General features: G+C 41.4%; 1 long non-coding RNA gene across 1 annotated transcript; it reads right to left on the minus strand.

The window, feature by feature from the left end:
* Positions 1 to 10,689: 10,689 nt before the first annotated feature.
* Positions 10,690 to 12,204, minus strand: LOC121190905. Its single transcript, XR_005895029.1, has 3 exons — positions 12,147 to 12,204; positions 11,685 to 11,807; positions 10,690 to 10,725 (listed from the first exon to the last, which is right to left on the minus strand). It is a non-coding gene; the product is annotated as an uncharacterized LOC121190905 (long non-coding RNA).
* Between the last annotated feature and the right edge of the window lie 707 nt (positions 12,205 to 12,911).

Below are 12,911 nucleotides of genomic sequence, written 5' to 3' on the forward strand. Positions count from 1 at the left end.
AGATGCAGTGTTCTCAAACCTCACATAATGCAAAGAAAACAAGTTCATATTCATTTTTAAACAACACAATACTAATGTTTTAAGTTAGGAAGAGTTCAGAAATCAATATTTGGTGAATTAATCCCGATTCTCAATCACATCTTTCCAGCATCTTGCCATGCTCTCCACCAGTCTTTCATGTTGCTGTTGTGTGACTTTATGCCACTCCTGATGCAAACATTCAAGCAGCTCAGGTATATTTGATGGCTTGTGACCATCCATCCTCCTCTTGATCACATTCCAGAGGTTTTCAATGGTGTTCAGGTCTGGAGATTGGGCTGGCCATGACAGGGTCTTGATTTGGTGGTCCTTCATCCACACCTTGATTGACCAAGCTGTGTGGCATGGAGCATTGTCCTGCTGGAAAAAACAATCCTCAGAGTTGGGGAACATTGTCAGAGCAGAAGGAAGCAAGTTTTCTTCCAAGATAACCTTGTACGTAGCTTGATTCATGCGTCCTTCGCAAAGACGAATCTGCCCGATTACAGCCTTGTTGAAGCACATCACCCATCCTCCACCAAATTTCACAGTGGGTGTGAGACACTGTGGCTTGTAGGCTTCTCCAGGTCTCCGTCTAACCATTAGATGACCAGGTATTGGGCAAAGCTGATAATTGGACTCATCAGAGAAGATGACCTTACTCCAGTCCTCTATGGTCCAATCCTTATGGTCTTTTGCAAACTTCAGCCTGGCTCTTCTTTGCTTCTCATTGATGAAGGGCTTATTTCTAGCTTTACACGACTTGAGCCCTGCCCCTAGAAGCTTGTTTCGAGCCGTTCTCACCGTGCACTTCACCCCAGCTGCCATTTGCCATTCTTTTTGTAGGTTACTTGATGTCATCCTACGGTTGCTGAGTGACATTGGAATGAGTTGACGGTCATCCTGGTCAGTGGAGAGTCATTTCACCCTCTGCCAGCCTGTAGCTTTGTTGTCCTCAGTGTCTGCTGCTTGACCTTGTTCTTATGAACAGCCATCTTAGAAATTTAAAGGATGGAAGCAACCTGACGCTCACTGTATCCCTCTGCCAGTAAAGCCAGAATTTTCCTCTTTTTTCTCTCTTTTCCTCAAACAAAACTTTTCTTTTCAACTGTTTTGCCATGGTCAATAGTTCTTTTTTTGATTGCTATTACTTTTGAGGTACTACCAGCACTGTTTGTGCCATCCATCCAGTCCTATTGCAAGAGCATAGTGATGACCACAGCAGTGGTTTTTATACTTTTCCTCATTAAATAGGATTTGGTTCAGGTGATCACCTAATCAGTACCTCTTTTTTCTTGTTAAATGAAGCTTTGAAATCTGTAGCTCAACATTGCTCTGCCACAGTCAGTGGACTAAACCACAGAAGAAGAAAACAGACTTTACCATGAAGATCCTCAGTGTGGATCAGTATAATATCAGTGTGATGTCTGCACTTTACTGTCAGCACAACTTTCACATCATATTCATCTCAGCACACAAGTAAACAATGGAGTCTGACCTCAGAGTCTCCAGTCCACAGTCTGGACTCTGCAGAAAACCACACAGACGCTTCAGTCCTGAATCCTGCAGGTTCCAGTTTTCACTCAGGTCCAGGTCTCTCAGATGGGAGGGGTTGGACTTCAGAGCTGAGGCCAGAGAAGCACAGCTGATCTTTGACAACCTGCAGTTACTCAACCTGAATAAAGAATAAAAGATGTGAGTTTAGGAGACAAAGTTCCTGCTTGAAAGCGTTGAGTGTTTCATCATCTGTTCAGAGCTGAAGAAGGTTGAGAATGTACAAGTTTGGAAAATGGAAACTCCAAACACCTGAACCAACAGGATGCAGCTTAAAAACAGTCAGATACTAAAAGTCAAACACAGCTCTCATTAACTTCAGTCACTATAAACATCACAGATCATAAAGCAAAGAGTGAAGAAACATTTCTTTCTGTCTTAATGTGGAATATTTGCTTTGTATGTGAAGAAATATAAAAGTCAACTGAAGGTGAAGATGAAATTGTTCCAAAGTAAAGAGTCAATTAGCAAGTGTTGGATTTTGAATCTTCATTCAATGAGTTTGAAATATGAAGCTGAACAAGATGCTCAGTGTGGATCAGCATCAAATCTCTGAGCTCAAATCTCCTTCAAAAAGTCCCACATTCACACTCAGGTTTAACAGTTTGGAAGAAAGTTTTCAAAGTGTTCACTAAGGTTTCAAATCAAATCTTTCATATTGTGTGAAATCATAGTTTGAGCCTTTGATGTTTTGAGTGTGACTGAAGTTTGTGTTGAGAGTTTGAGAAGCTGCAGACATTCAGCACATGTGCAGTGTGTTGAATGAGACATTTCATCACATTCCAGTCATGTGTCTTTGGTCCAAAGCAAGTTCAGCTTCATCCAACACTCTCTGCTCACACATTTGAATCTGCTGTTCCAGCATTGCATTCTGGGATTCCTGGCCCCACCTTCCTGGTGGCTGTCAGCTTAGGGGGGGTCTGTGTCCCACAGTTTGTGTCCCTGTGACAAAGACACAGTGGGACGTTGACACCCAGTGGGCTCAGTGATTGGTCGGCTGTGTGGAGCTGAGAAAGGAGCCAGGGTTTGAACTTCTCTCTCTGCTCTGTTTTCATTGGTTCCACAAATATTTGTGTCCCTGTTCAGCTCAGCAGCTGAATGTAGCTCTATGAATGTCTTCAGGAGACACTGTGTGAAAATGTCCTCTCCGTATTTAAACCATGGTGACGTGTCCTCTCTGTGACAGCAGGCTTTTCACTGTGCCTGTGAGTGAGGCCATTGGGAGCAGCTATGAACACTTGTGCCTTCAGACCTGCTCACACGTGTTGTACAGATCAGTTCTTGTCAAACATCCTGATCTCAATGAGACTTTGTCAATAACACAAGCTCAACTCAGTCAAACTGCTGACACTGTCAATGTGGACTGTAAGAGTCAGAATCCAAATCATTTTCAAAGCTTTAAAAATCACTTTGAAAATCAGAGTCAGCACTTTCACAACTTCCTTTCAACCATTTCACACTTTGAATGTTAGAAATTCTGAAGGAGATTTGACCTAATAAATACTGAATAAAGCACAACTTTCACATCATATTCATCTCAGCACACAAGTAAACAATGGAGTCTGACCTCAGAGTCTCCAGTCCACAGTCTGGACTCTGCAGAAAACCACACAGATGCTTCACTCCTGAATCCTGCAGGTTGTTTCCCCACAGGTCCAGGTGTCTCAGATGGGAGGGGTTGGACTTCAGAGGTGAGGCCAGAAAAGCACAGCTGATCTCTGACAACCTGCACCAACTCAACCTGAATAAAGAATAAAAGATGTGAGTTTAGGAGACAAAGTTCCTGCTTGAAAGCGTTGAGTGTTTCATCATCTGTTCAGAGCTGAAGAAGGTTGAGAATGTACAAGTTTGGAAAATGGAAACTCCAAACACCTGAACCAACAGGATGCAGCTTAAAAACAGTCAGATACTAAAAGTCAAACACAGCTCTCATTAACTTCAGTCACTATAAACATCACAGATCATAAAGCAAAGAGTGAAGAAACATTTCTTTCTGTCTTAATGTGGAATATTTGCTTTGTATGTGAAGAAATATAAAAGTCAACTGAAGGTGAAGATGAAATTGTTCCAAAGTAAAGAGTCAATTAGCAAGTGTTGGATTTTGAATCTTCATTCAATGAGTTTGAAATATGAAGCTGAACAAGATGCTCAGTGTGGATCAGCATCAAATCTCTGAGCTCAAATCTCCTTCAAAAAGTCCCACATTCACACTCAGGTTTAACAGTTTGGAAGAAAGTTTTCAAAGTGTTCACTAAGGTTTCAAATCAAATCTTTCATATTGTGTGAAATAATAGTTTGAGCCTTTGATGTTTTGAGTGTGACTGAAGTTTGTGTTGAGAGTTTGAGAAGCTGCAGACATTCAGCACATGTGCAGTGTGTTGAATGAGACATTTCATCACATTCCAGTCATGTGTCTTTGGTCCAAAGCAAGTTCATCTTCATCCAACACTCTCTGCTCACACATTTGAATCTGCTGTTCCAGCATTGCATTCTGGGATTCCTGGCCCCACCTTCCTGGTGGCTGTCAGCTTAGGGGGGGGCTGTGTCCCACAGTTTGTGTCCCTGTGACAAAGACACAGTGGGACATTGACACCCAGTGGGCTCAGTGATTGGTCGGCTGTGTGGAGCTGAGAAAGGAGCCAGGGTTTGAACTTCTCTCTCTGCTCTGTTTTCATTGGTTCCACAAATATTTGTGTCCCTGTTCAGCTCAGCAGCTGAATGTAGCTCTATGAATGTCTTCAGGAGACACTGTGTGAAAATGTCCTCTCCGTATTTAAACCATGGTGACGTGTCCTCTCTGTGACAGCAGGCTTTTCACTGTGCCTGTGAGTGAGGCCATTGGGAGCAGCTATGAACACTTGTGCCTTCAGACCTGCTCACACGTGTTGTACAGATCAGTTCTTGTCAAACATCCTGATCTCAATGAGACTTTGTGAATAACACAAGCTCAACTCAGTCAAACTGCTGACACTGTCAATGTGGACTGTAAGAGTCAGAATCCAAATCATTTTCAAAGCTTTAAAAATCACTTTGAAAATCAGAGTCAGCACTTTCACAACTTCCTTTCAACCATTTCACACTTTGAATGTTAGAAATTCTGAAGGAGATTTGACCTAATAAATACTGAATAAAGCACAACTTTCACATCATATTCATCTCAGCACACAAGTAAACAATGGAGTCTGACCTCAGAGTCTCCAGTCCACAGTCTGGACTCTGCAGAAAACCACACAGATCCTTCAGTCCTGAATCCTGCAGGTCCCAGTTTTTACTCAGGTCCAGGTGTCTCAGATGGGAGGGGTTGGACTTCAGAGCTGAGACCAGAGAAGCACAGCTGATCTCTGACAACCAGCAGCCCCTCAACCTGAATAAAGAATAAAAGATGTGAGTTTAGGAGACAAAGTTCCTGCTTGAAAGCATTGAGTGTTTCATCATCTGTTCAGAGCTGAAGAAGGTTGAGAATGTACAAGTTTGGAAAATGGAAACTCCAAACACCTGAACCAACAGGATGCAGCTTAAAAACAGTCAGATACTAAAAGTCAAACACAGCTCTCATTAACTTCAGTCACTATAAACATCACAGATCATAAAGCAAGGAGTGAAGAAACATTTCTTTCTGTCTCTCAGGCTGACCTCAGAGTCTCCAGTCTACAGTGTGGACTCTCCAGAAAACCACACAGCAGCTTCACTCCTGAATCCTGCAGCTTCTTGTTGTAGCTCAGGTCCAGGTGTCTCAGATGGGAGGGGTTGGACTTCAGAGCTGAGGCCAGAGAAGCACAGCTGATCTCTGACAAACTGCAGAGACTCAACCTGAATAAAGAATAAATCATGTGGATAAAAATCATTTCTAATCCAATCAGATATGTCCTAATCAATGAGCTTTCACTAACATGAGTAGAGGGACTTTGTCCTTCTCTTATTGTGGATCATCATAATGTCAGCCTTCTACACACATCATCCAAATGTCACCACAACATTCATACAACTATTCATGTCAACACAGATTCATAACATGCTGCTGAGCTCAGTCAAGTCTGGAATTAGAAGATAAAGATCAAATCAGACATGTTGGACTAAAAACTGACTTTGATTCACCACTGAAATGGATCAAACTTCAAATGTTCAGTCCTGATCCAGGAAAAATGTCTTGCTTGATGATCACATGACCCAAATAGAAAAGAAAAGCTAGAAATAATTTACAATTGATAATGTCAGACCAAGGATATAATGTAGATAAGTACAATAATTATTTTTAAGTTTCTGATTAATCAGTCACAAATTATTATGAGAGTGTGATGCATGTTAAAAAAGTAAGAGTGAATTAACTCTTTCAGCTTCCAAAGCAGGAAGGAGAAAAGCAGTTAACTTCTTATAGGCTCAGTCTGACTGAGATGTTCATTTCTAATCATATGAAATCTTTAAGTGTGTGGACAGTTTTTCTAACAGACATCAGAGGGTTTAGTTTTAATCAACAATTCTCATCACAAAGTCTCCTCATGTTATTCTGAGCTGCAGTGATGCAATAAGAGTAAAAGCATCAACAGTGTCAGGAATTCTGTCAGATTAAAGAATCTTTGTTCACTTCAAATGAAACTAGAATATTTATTATGTTGTTATTTAGTGATAAACTCTCCTTCTGTTTGTTTTAAAACCAGAGTGAACACATGGAAAACATCCAACAGAAAAATGATTCAACTCATCTAGAAAAAAAAAAAATCTGTTGCTCTTTATTCTTTTGCCATTTTGTTATAAACACTTTTGTCCCATTTGGGATCCTGTAGGAATGATGATTCCATCTTTTCCAGTGATCTGATTGGTCAATATTCAGGCTGTTGACAGGTTTTGATCTGATCCTCTGAAGTTTACCTGCTCCAGAGCAGGTTAGCTGTGCAGCATAAGTTACCATGGTGATGTAACCTGTTCACTAGTGAACCACCTTGGTAATTCTGAAAACCCAGAGTTAAACCTGAAGTTACCGGGCTAATCCCAAATCCTGATTCACAGAACAGGTCTCTGATCAGCTCAGGAAATCTACAACTAAACCCATGTTAAAGTGAAGAGAAAGTATTTTAATCCCAAAGATGCTGATTTAATAAAGTTTGTACTTAGATGATAAATATCAACTCAGATGAGGACGAATAAAATCCTCTTCATTGTAGAAGTTTTACATGACCTTCTGCTTTATGAACTTTGTAGCTGAATAGGTTTTTGTAATTAAATGTGAGGGTTGAGTTAGGCTTAGAGGCCTGGCTGGTTTAGGTTTGTAACTCCACCCACTAATGGGTAGGAATAGATATGCCTGTCTTTAAAAGCCCAGGTGAGGGTGCAGCACTTCTTATAATTACTTCTTATAATATTTATAATTGTTTTTATTTTTAGGTAGAGGTCCAGCCTGTGGGGAGCAGTTTGCAGGGTACACACTCTGCATGCTGTGTGCTAATATAAATGGTGGCGGTCACATCGTCGTGTCTTGAATTTTCTCATGTGTAGTTCAGTGTTTGTACACTTGCAGTGTTTGTAGACTTGCAGTGTTTGAAGTGTCTTCTAGTGGGACCAGCACCAGGTCAGCACATGGTGTGAGTATAAGCAGGTTGTGATAGAATCTCCCCACAGTGAGGACTCTACCCCTGTTTTAAACCTTTATTGTTGTATTCAGTTGGTGCTATCCAGGTTATTTCAATATTGTAGAATAAAGTCTATAGTTTGTATTTACCTGAGTGCTTTTGTTCTTTCAGGCCTGTTAGTTCTCAACACTTCCTGTCTTAATTATCTAGGTTTAAATCAATTTGTTTGAATGCATGTCTGCTGCTCTTCCTTTTTGAACTTTTTAGTTATGTGTGTCACCACTCAGTATCAGTAAGTTATATTACTTTGAGGTTTATAATTTTAACTCCTCACACCTCTCTACATTCTGAGTTGGGTCACATAAAGTGAAATGAAGTGAAACTGAAGGAATAATTCTTAGTCTGAGATAAGAAAAAGTCACAATATGGAACAAAAATTATTTCAAATCTCATTCATTCATTCATTCAAGATATATGGATTCAAGTTCTAGATGAAGACAAACCAGGTTCAGTTGTGGATTAAAGATATAAGATCTACAACAGTAACAGACAGTGAACTGACCTCAGAGTCTCCAGTCTACAGTGTGGACTCTCCAGAAAACCACACAGCAGCTTCACTCCTGAATCCTGCAGCTCGTTGTTGTAACTCAGGTCCAGGTGTCTCAGATGGGAGGGGTTGGACTTCAGAGCTGAGGCCAGAGAAGCACAGCTGATCTCTGACAAACTGCAGGAACTCAATCTGAATAAAGAATAAATCATGTGGATAAAAATCATTTCTAATCCAATCAGATATGTCCTAATCAATGAGCTTTCACTAACATGAGTAGAGGGACTTTGTCCTTCTCTTATTGTGGATCATCATAATGTCAGCCTTCCACACACATCATCCAAATGTCACCACAACATTCATACAACTATTCATGTCAACACAGATTCATAACATGCTGCTGAGCTCAGTCAAGTCTGGAATTAGAAGATAAAGATCAAATCAGACATGTTGGACTCAAATCCTCTTCATCATTGAAGGTTTTACATGACCTTCTTCTTCCTGAACTTTGTGTCATTAAACAACATTAAATGACAAATTCACATTTCTTGACTTCAACCAACAGTCAAATGTCACACATTGATTTAAAGAGTCTTTGGTGGCAGTCGTCCTTCCTGTGGTCCACACTGACTGTGAAGTGGTCTCCTCCTAACACAGCTACACTGTAAGAAATGACTTCATGAGTTCAGCTGTAGCTGAATGAAGCTGAAGGTGTGTGTTTCCTGATTCTACTCTCCTCTACACCAGGAGAGAAAACACCTGCTTCTGACTTATTTAACACAAAATATGGAAAGACTTTAAAGGAGCAGTGTGGAGGATTTAGGGGGATCTATTGGCAGAAATGGAAGATAATATTCACAATTATGTTTCAAGTAGAGTTTAATCATCTGAAAAGTGAATTTGTGAAAACAAAAAGATTCAATATAACATGAATAAATGAACAAATGAATGTAAAATGTAACAGTTACTAATAAACAGAAAAACTTAACAGCAATAATCACAACCAACTGAAAAATCTACATTTGACAAACACATTTAAAACATCTCCAGAAAAACACACAGCTGACCTAAAGATTATAAAACTATTATGAGAACAATGAGAATAATTTCATACTGTGTATATTTGAAAAACTAAACTACTAATCTACACTGACTGATAATGTTAAAGATCATGTCTGGACTTACACAGCCTTTCTGCAGTTCCCCACAGCTGGGATCAGTCTCCGTCGTCCCTCCTCTGATGTGTTGTACTTCTTCAGGTCCAACTCATCCAGAACCTCCTCTGACATCTGCAGAACGTAGGCCAGAGCTGAACAGTGGATCTCAGACAGTTCCTTCTCTGATCTGTTCTCTGACTTCAGGAACTCTTGGATCTCCTGATGTACTGAGCGGTCCTTCATCTCCATCAGACAGTGGAAGATGTTGATGCTTCTGTCAGGAGAGATATCATCTCTGTTCATCTTCTTCAGGTTGTCGATGGCTCTCTGGATGATTTCTGGTCTGTTCTCTGTCTGACCCAGAAGGCCTCCTAAGAGTCTCTGGTTGGACTCCAGAGACAGGCCATGAAGGAAGCGAACAAACAGGTCCAGGTGGCCATTTTTACTTTCGAGGGATTTATCCATGGCGTCACTCAGGAGGTCATCAAGTGATGGGTAGCTGCTATTGTTATTTCCAAAATACTCAGTGTTCCAGCTAAAAGGTTGTGAATCCCAGTCTTCGTAGTCTTGTCCCAGGAAAGTCCCCAGCTCTTCCGTCTTCCTCTCAGTGTAACAGTGGAACATGTAGACTGCAGCCAGAAACTCCTGAATGCTCAGATGAACAAAGCAGTAGACTGTTTTCTGGAAGATCACACTCTCTCTTTTAAAGATCTCTGTACAAACTCCTGAGTAAACCAAGGCCTCTGTGACATCAAGACCACACTGCTCCAGGTCTTCTTGGTAGAACATGATGTTTCCTTTCTCCAGATGTTCAAACGCCAGCCTCCCCAGCTTCAGAAGAACTTCCCTGTCAGCCTTCATCAGCTCCTGTGGACTCGTCTCATGTCCCTCATCATACTTGTGCTTCTTCCTCTTTGTCTGAACCAGCAGGAAGTGTGAGTACAGGTCAGTCAGGGTCTTGGGCAGCTCTCCTCTCTGCTCTGTGGTCAACATGTGCTCCAGAACTGTAGCAGAGATCCAGCAGAAGACTGGGATCTGACACATGATGTGGAGGCTCTTGGATGTCTTGATGTGTGAGATGATTCTTCTGGACAGCTCTTCATCACTGGATTTCCTCCTGAAGTACTCCTGCTTCTGGTCGTCAGTGAAGCCTCGTACTTCTGTTACCCTGTCAACACATGCAGGAGGGATCTGATTGGCTGTCGCAGGTCGGGAAGTTATCCAGACCAGAGCCAAGGGAAGCAGATTCCCCTGGATGAGGTTTGTCAGCAGCACGTTGACAGGTGACTTCTGTGAGACATCAGACACCTCCCTGTTACTGAAATCCAGTGAAAGTCTGCTTTCATCCAGGCCGTCAAAGATGAACAACACTTTACAGACAGCGAGCTTCTCTGCTGTGAGCTTCTTTAATGTTGGATGGAAAACGTGGAGCAGCCTGAGGAGACTGTACTGCTCATCTTTGATCAGGTTCAGTTCCCTGAACGAAAACAGAACCAGCAGACTGACGTCTTGGTTTTCAGAGCCCTCTGCCCAGTCCAGAGTGAACTTCTGCACTGAGAAGGTTTTTCCAACGCCAGCGACGCCGTTCGTCAGAACGACTCTGATGCGTCTCTGTTGGTCAGGTAAGGCTTTAAAGATGTCGTGGCACTTGATTGGAGTGTCATGGAGGGTCTTCATCTTGGAAGCTGTCTCCAGCTGCCTCACCTCATGTTGGGTATTAACCTCTTCACTCTGTCCCTCTGTGATGTAGAGCTCAGTGTAGATCCTGTTGAGGAGGGTTTCACTTCCTGTTCCATCAGTTCCTTCAGTCACACGTTCACATCTCCTCCTCAGACTGATCTTATGTTCCTCTAAAACCTCCTGCAGACCACTATCTGCTGAAAATCTGCTGACACAGAAGAAATAATGTCAGACTAAAGAAAGAGAATCTGAGAATCTGCTCATTTCTTTCATCAGCTGCATAAAAAACTAAAGACAAGCAAAGAAAAGCTTTTTCATTTTGTGGTATTTCTAATCATCTTAAATGCCAAAAGTGTATGATAGAACAAATGACTGTGTATTAAATCACAGGTCCTGTTTTCAGAGATGATGACATGAGCAGACAGATGTACAGTCTTACTTTGTACAGTGCTGCTCTGACTGACTGTCTGCAGTCCAGCTCTTGTTCTGGATCTTTGAACTTACTGAGATACTCTTGGATGTTTTGGGTGGATTGCTGTGAGATTGTTGGGACTCTTTCAGGCTCTGATACTGTATTTTATCTTGATGATGTATTGAGTCCTATCAGCTCATTGTCATGTTGGCCATTTAACTCATGAAGACCCTGTAGGGTCAAAGAGTTTCCTTTTTCAGTCTGATCAAACTTTTTTGGGAGCTACAATCCAGTGTGAGGACATTCTGCTCCTTTCCAACAGTCATTAAATCCCAGAAACCTGACAACAAATGATTTTAGCAGCACGACCTGTGCTGAGACTAAATGTTCTGTTGATTGTTGTGAACAAATATCCAGATTTGGTTCACAATGTGTAGAAGCTGTTAAAGGCTCAGACGTGGAGACACTGTGTTTCTTCTTTGTCCTTCTCTTCATTGACAGGTCTACAGACTCTGGAAGTGGCAATCAGGTTCGTGTTCATACACCAACTCTCACAATGACTGAGACTGATAAAACAGTAACATGAGAAAGCTCTGCTTTATAAATCTACTGAAAAGAGTGTGTGTGCATATTTCTGTCTTTGTGTGGACACAGAGTTTCATGGATCTGGCCCCTGGTGTCTCCCTGTTTCCTTCAAATATGTCTGAGAACTGAATCATCCTCAGGTCAGTTTACACTAGAAACTCTCTTACTTTGTGTCTGAGGGTCCAGGTTCATAATTGAAGTCTGGAGGATTAGAGCCTTCGGACCTTGCTCTCTTCATAGGCGGACAGCTGGATCCTGGAGACTCTGCTCTCAGTCTGTGGTCCTGACCTCTGAAAACACAAAGATTTCCTGGCTCAGAGGAATCAGATCTATCAGGCTGTGATACACATTCTGTGTGGGTTTGACTCTGGGATTTATTGGTAATAAGAAAAATATGGAAAATCACTGAAAGTAAAAATGTTCTTTAATCAGATCATTTCAAAAGAAACAAGCAGCCTCAGCAGTCAGTATTAATACACTGATGAGCCAGAAGAACCAGGAAGAACTGATTTTCTGTCGACACTACGGCAGCTGTTACAGGCAGAGACGACAACTGCAGGACCTCAACACACTAAACACTGTTATAGCCCAAAGTTTGGAGGTTCACAGGTTTGTAGCAGTTCTCTTACTTTGTGTCTGAGGGTCCAGGTTCATTACTGAACTTTGGAGGATTCTCTTTGGACCAGTCACTCTTCATAGACAGACAGCTGGATCCTGGAGACTCTGCTCTGTCCTCTTCTTCCTCCACACAAACACTCATCTTCTGGACTTCAGTCTGAGAAGGAAACCAGTAAAACAGACTGTGAGCTCAGACACAAAGAATCAGGACACACAAGTCTGATCAAGAGTCACATGCAAGACTGAGAGAACAGGAGGCAGCATCTCTTATAAAGTTAACTGAACATTTAAATAAATAAATGAATAAATAGCTTCCTGAAGTTTTATTAAGTAAATAAAACAAAGTTAATTAAAATTTGCACAGAAATGTGACTCTCAGATCAATTAGTAGTCCCAGCTGAGCAGCACCAGACTGTGGTGTTAAAAGCAGAGTTGTTCAGCGTGCTGTCTGAGGGCTTCGCTTGCTCTCATAAATTGCAGAGACTTCACTGAAGACTTCAGTCTGTCCATCTACAATGAGGGTTTGATAAAAAGAGAGAGAAAGTGGGGCCACATGCTGACATATGCTCAACTCATCATGCTTCATTTATTACAGCATGTGTGAAGCTTGTAGGAGATTTTATTATGTAAATGTTATATTTTAACAACATGTGATAGCAGGGACCCTGTCATTCAAAACTAAGCTGCTACATTACTAATGATTAATGTTACTATAGCTGAAAACATAGTACAATAGCAATAGGAGAGACTGTTCATCCCTGAACACTGTGCAGTTC

The sequence above is a fragment of the Toxotes jaculatrix genome, chromosome 12, assembly GCF_017976425.1.
Source record: "Toxotes jaculatrix isolate fToxJac2 chromosome 12, fToxJac2.pri, whole genome shotgun sequence".
NCBI classification, from domain to species: domain Eukaryota; kingdom Metazoa; phylum Chordata; class Actinopteri; family Toxotidae; genus Toxotes; species Toxotes jaculatrix.